At 33.9% G+C, this 6,810-nt stretch overlaps 1 pseudogene; it reads right to left on the reverse strand.

The window, feature by feature from the left end:
* Positions 1 to 687: 687 nt before the first annotated feature.
* Positions 688 to 6,363, reverse strand: LOC136317655 (polycomb protein EED-like; annotated as a pseudogene).
* Between the last annotated feature and the right edge of the window lie 447 nt (positions 6,364 to 6,810).

Raw genomic sequence — 6,810 nt, forward strand, 5'->3', positions numbered from 1 at the left:
ATTGTCAAATTAAAAAGAAATTGTGGTTTAACATATCTACTTTTTTATATAAATGAATTTGCATTAAAAGCATTAAAGCCTGACCAGGTGGTTGCTCAATGGTTAGAACGTTAGCCTGGGATGTTAAGGATCCAGGTTTGAAACCCCATGGGTACTGGCTTCAGTGTGGGCTCATCCAGCTTAAGTGTGGGCTTACCATCTTGAGTGCAAAGTTACTGGCATGAGTCTGGGATTGTAGACATGACCCAATGGTTGTTGACTTGAAGTGCAAGGTCACTGGCTTGAACCCAAAGTTATTGGCATGAACAAGGGATCAATAACTCAGCTGGAGCCTCCACACTTGTCAAGGCACATATGAGAAAGCAATCAATGAACAATTAAGATGCCGCAACTATGAGTTGATGTTTCTCATCTCTCTCCCTTCTTGTGTGTCTGTCCATGTCTCTCTTTCTCTTTCTCGCTAAAAACACACACATACACACACACAAAGCACAAAACACAGGGAATGGGGCAGTAGAATCAGAACAGGAGACGGTAGAGTGTAACCAATGTATGCATCATTCAGCTCAGCCTGATAGCATGCTGAATGAACTCTAAATGCTCTATGTGCCCTTACTAGCAAGATGCATTAATTCTATTGTACACAAAACACACACTCAATTTGGTTAAGAAAGTATTTTATCACAGTCAGTCCCATCACCAAATACTGGTATCATCACAGACAGTTATAAAAATGCTGCTGTTCCTACTAAAGCTGGTTTGTAGAATTATAGTATCACATTTTTGATGAGTCAAGGTTGTACATTTGGCTTTATGAGAATCTTCTACTTCTAAATTCCAAACATAAAGGTTGTCCACCTGACTGCCCAATACAAGTGTCCTTTGCCAGAAATCTATAGAAAATCTCATGCACCAAGTGTCCCACTGGTTATAATCAAATTGCCCCAAGAATAGTCACATCAGACACCCTGGGCTTAATTTTATCTATAACGTCTTTCGTTTTGCCAGGTTTCTAGCTCACAATGACATTTTCACAAACTTGGAAAGTACCTCAATCACATGATCATTGCACACAATCGACATAACTTCTATGTATGTCTCAGGTAGAAAAGTCAGGAAAGTGAATTTCCTTAGAAATAAATGGCCTATTAGTTTTATTTGGGTTGTAATCATAAAATTCCTTAATTGTATTAATCCTTCCCTTTGAATTAATACTCCTAAATTTAAGTGATTTATACCAAAGGACTTTTTTTACCTAAAAGATCATAATTAGTACTTAAAACTTCATCTCTGTGCCCTCTGACACCTCCAAATATTGCCACCAGGGTGTCTCTTTGGATATTCTATAACTGTAAAGCATGGTCTTTATTGTCTGATAGGGGAAGGAAGATCTGGATCTATCAGGTGGAATTTCAGGTCACTGATAACACTTCCATGGCCAACAGAGTGTTTATGCATCACATTGTTATAGGGTTAATTATCCTAATTATGCCTCTGGATCCAGCCACAGCCAGCAAAGGATGGCTTGTACTGCTAGCATATGTCCAGTTATAAATATGTATTGTAATAACAAAACAAACCACACCACGAAGAAAACTGTACAAAATGAAATACTCAAAAGTGCTATAGATAAGTCAAGAGAGAATCATTTCAAAATGTTCATGTAACCCATAGATAAAAAGAAAAAAACAAGACAGAAAAGAAGCAGAGAAAGAGAAACAAACAGCAAACATAATAAAATATTAGATTTAAGATGTAACTTACTAATATTTATTTTATTTATAAATGAAATGGTCTATACACAACAATTAAAATACAGATTGGAAAAGTGAATGAGTGCATGACCCATCTATCTGTTCTCAACAAAAATGTTACTTCAAATACCATATCGTTAACCAGTTGAAAGTAAAAGGAGGTGAGGGGTAAGTTAGAAAAGAGTAAAATGTGTCAAATGTATGGTTACAGGAGACTTGACTTTTGGTGCTGAACAAACAATGTAATATATAGAAGATTTATTACAGAATTATATAATTGTAACTTATATAATTTTATTGTCCAGTTTCAGCCTAATAAATTTAATAATTTTTTATAAAAAGAAAGTATAAAAAATAGAAAAATGTATATCATAGAAATATTTTTAAATGTTATATTAATATCAGATAAAGTAGACTTTAGAGCACACATTCCTAGAGACAGAGTGTCATTAAATAATAATAGAATCAGTACTTCAAGAACAGATAGTAATCCTAAATGTATATACATCAAAAAACAAAATCTCAAAAGGCATAAAATAAAAACTGTTAAAAACTTGAAGAAGTAAAAAATACAATTGTAGTTGACCTCCAAAATGCAACACATTAAGTGACAGAGTTATTAGATAAAAAATTTAGTGAGGATATATAAGAACTAAAAAACACAAGTAAAGAACCAGGTGTAAGTGACATATTTAAACACTCCACCCTACAACAGCAGAATAAATATTGTTTACAAGAGTCAAATGAACATTCTTCAAGATAGACTATTTATCATGTGTTATAAAACAAAGCTCAGGAAATGTAAAATCACTGAAATTATGCAGAATATATTCCCTGACTATAAAAATACCAAATAGAAAAATCAATAACAGAAAGACAGCAAGAAATCACAAACATTTGCAAAGTAAACAGGGTACTACTAATTACCTCATGAGTTAAAAAAAAATCTTAACAAAAATTAAAAAGTGTACAGCTAAATAAAAATAAAAATACAAAATATTAAAATTTAGAAATGCAACTAAAATGATTCTGAAAGAGAAATTTCTGGAACCAAATACTTACATTAGATATAATGGGCCCTGGCCAGTAGGTTCCGTGGATAGGGTGTCGAACTGGTGTAAAGAGGTTCCCTATTCAGGGTACCCGAGAGAAGCAACCATCTTCTTTTCTTTCCCTCCCTCTTTCCCTTCTCTTACTCTTCTCGTCCTGCATCCAGTGGCTCGATTATTTGAGCATCGGCCACTGAGGTTAGCTTGATTGAAACAAGCGTCAGCTACCTGTGCTGAGAATAGCTTGGGAGATTTGAGCATTGGCCCCAGACGGGAGTTGCCAGGTGGATCCCTGTCAGAGCATTTGCAGGAGTCTGTCTCTCTATCTCTCTTCTTCTCACTTAAAAAAAGGGGGAATATTAAAGACTAATGTATAAATACAATACTTTGGCAAAATACTTGAATCCTTTGTTTATGTGTTTTCCAGATTTTTGTCTTTTGTTTCCAAAAGAACCCCTAATTTTCAGTTGACAAAAATGATCTCAAATGCCAAACTGATTTTTACTTGCACAAGAATTAATATTTTCCTTTGGAAAAATAGATATGAAAAGGTTTTACTGTGCTGCTGAGATATTGTATTGTGCTTAAACTCTGAAAATCTTAGGTGATAATATTTGATGATATTATTGGCATCAGTCATTGACTTCTTTTTCTTCATATTGTGGCTCCAAAATGGTGTTGGTAGTGAGGTATATACTTCTCTAGAGCAAAATGAGAAAAATAATACTGATGCTTAAAAGAGCATAAGCTCTTAAGTCAATGAACCTTAATTTGAACCTGTCTCTTATTCTAGCTATATAATACCTATCACCCAGTGCTAATACAATCAATGTTAATGATTATATTATCATTGTTATTTTTGTTGCTTGCTATTATGTTTGAAAAAATTTGAACACTATTAATGGTGCAGGCACTATAGTCTGTTTGTCTGGCTTTGAGTGCCTATTCTGCTACTTATCAGCTCTGTGATCTTGAGGAAGATTCACTACCTCCCTGAATTTCAGTTCTCTTTATCATTAATGGTGATGGTAATCATGCTTTATTTAATTTAATGAAATATAAGTAAAATAATTACTATAAAGTGTTTATATTAGAGTCTAGCACATTATAAATGATCAGTATTAGCTAATATTTCTTACGGAAAACTACGTTTATTCTAGACTTAGGTACTTCCTTCTTTTAAAGGGGTAATGTGTGTGTGTGAGTGTGTGTGTGTGTGTGTGTGTAATCATAGCAGTGCTATAGGGTAGAATTAAAAAAGTTTTCCACACCTGTGAAAGGTATATATATTCCATCCCTTTGTTTTTAATCATAATATATCTATATAAAATTTGTTGTATAGTAAGGCCAGTGGTTTAGGAGGTGATTTTCACCGAAGAGATAGTTTCTTATTTACACTTCCAAAAAGGTGAGCCCTCTCAATGAGGGGTTCCTCAGGGAGGCACAGATGAGTAAAGGAACAGAGAGAGAAGAATTAACTTTTGGAAAGAGTTTTCACTGTGGTTTCCACAAGAAAGGTTGGTTGACACAAGGTAAGCAGGTTTAGGACTGACTCTTGAATAATTTCAGTGTGCTTAGGGTATAAGGATTTTCCCGAGTTGTCTGGTACCTGGCCCTGGGTAAATCAGGGCACATAGATAGTGGGTCTGAGGGTCTAATAAAGAAGGTATTTAGGAGTGTGGACTCAATAATATTTAATTTAATAACAGATATTTCTTGATGTAGGATAGGGTTACATCCTGATAAATCCATTGTAAACTGAAAATATATAAGTCGAAAGTTCAATTAAAGCATATAACCTAAAGAACATCAACGTAGCCTACCTTATTTTAAATGTGCTCAGAATGTTTACATTAGCCTATAGTTGAACAAACTCACTCAACACAAAGTCTATTTATTATGTATATTTCTTCTACACCATTATAAGGCAAAAAATCAGAAGTTAAACTATTGTATGTCAAAAGCTGTCTGTATTTGCAAGGCATGCTCCTGGAAGAAAAATATTTTCTGAGGGTAAGAAATTGACCAAGGAGAAATGACGTCAAGACAAGGTGACATAGGCTTGTTATGGGCTTGTTCAGAATATTGGTAAAGAAGACATCAAAGCATCAATCTTGCAGAAGCTAGAAACATGGTTAATACAATTCTCCAAACTCTAAATTTTCTTTCTTGTTTTTTATTGATCATTGAAACCCAAGTCTGGAATCCACAAGTGGCATCCTACCATGTACTGAGTTGTTCTTAAGTATGCATTCAATTATTATTTAACAAATGAGTGAATATATACTTTAAAATGTATGTGATTCTAATTTTGTTTATGTCCCTAATTCATTTTTCCTTAAATTTAAGCAAATTATAACAAATAATTCAATTCTGTGGAATTATTAATTTTTATTTTCTTGTCTTTCTTGTTACCAAACACCTTTGAAGAGTTTAATAAAATAGAAAAGACCTGATGAAACATTGGTAATATAATATAACAAAGATAAATAATGCATATCTCTCTTATTGATATAAAGATCTAATACTTCATTAAAATTGTTAATTTGTCTTCTTCAATCCAGACACTGTTTTTTATATTTTATCACAAAGAGCAATAAACTCAGCTTTGCTTTATTAACAGCTTTAAAGGTGATGTTTTCAAGAAGCAAGCATTGGAAAATAGGAACATATATTGAAATAAATAGTATATATTTTATTGCAATGAGTTTGAAGTGTGTTTTTTATACCCCACTCTCTTTTTAAATTAAAATGAGAAATCTGCAAAGCCTGAAGAGAGTGTAAATAATCAAGATTCAAATTTAAAAACAGGTTGCTGTTGTTATTCTGCTGCCAAGAATTTTGCGAAGTTAATTCTTCCTTCTTAACATTTGTGGTTATGTGTGCACCATATGGTGAATCTCAATGCTTGATTTTTAGAAAATGCTTCTTATCCCATAGTTTATCATTTATATTGGATACACAAACATACATTCAGCCAGATACTTTTGGAAACATTTTTAATATACTTAAAAGTACATAAAACAAAATAATAACATTACACTCCTTGCAATAACATTTACCTATCACGGAGAGTTAACAAATGCTTCTACTGCCATATTTGCTTTAGATTAAACAAAATGTCAAATCATCTTGAAACATCTTTTGTTTTTATCCCCAATCCTGTTCTTCTCATTTCTTCTCAGGGAGCAACAAAGATTATGAAATTGGTGTGTATCCTTCTTTTCAATTGTTTTAAAATGTAGTTCTACTATATATAATAATATTCTTTAAATATAAATTTGTTCTATAACTTTAAATTTGCATTATGACATCAGCTGTCTCTTTTTGCACAAAAATTATAACAAATAGTGTTAACACTATTTGTTTTTGTATATGTGAAGCAAAATAGTAAGACACCAGGAAAATTCCTTGCCAAGTGGAATAGGGAAACTGAGACAGATAGCTGATTCAAATAGGCCTCTTCCAGCTGCTCTGATTCACCTGTGTTCTCTCTTGTACCTCCATTCCTTTAAGTCAGTGGTCCCCAACCCCCAGGCTGCGGACCGGTACTGGTCCATGGGCCATTTGGTACCGGTCCACAGAGAAAGAATAAATAACTTATTTCCGTTTTATTTATACAGTGTGTCCGTAAAGTCATGGTGCACTTTTGACCAGTCACAGGAAAGCAACAAAAGACGATAGAAATGTGAAATCTGCACCAAATAAAAGGAAAACTCTCCCAGTTTCATACCTATTCAGTGCAGTTTGATGTGGGCTCACACACAGATTTTTAGGGCTCCTTAGGTAGCTATCCCGTATAGCCTCTACAGACTCATCACTGACTGATGGCCTTCCAGAACGGGGTTTCTCCACCAAACCGCCAGTCTCCTTCAACTGCTTATCCCACCAAGTAATGTTATTCCTATGTGGTGGCGCTTCGTTACAAACGTGCTGATATTCACGTTGCGCTTTGGTCACGGATTCGAATTTAGCGAGCCACAGAACACACTGAATTTTCCTCTGTA

Source organism: Saccopteryx bilineata, chromosome X (genome assembly GCF_036850765.1).
Source record: "Saccopteryx bilineata isolate mSacBil1 chromosome X, mSacBil1_pri_phased_curated, whole genome shotgun sequence".
Taxonomy (NCBI): Eukaryota; Metazoa; Chordata; class Mammalia; order Chiroptera; family Emballonuridae; genus Saccopteryx; species Saccopteryx bilineata.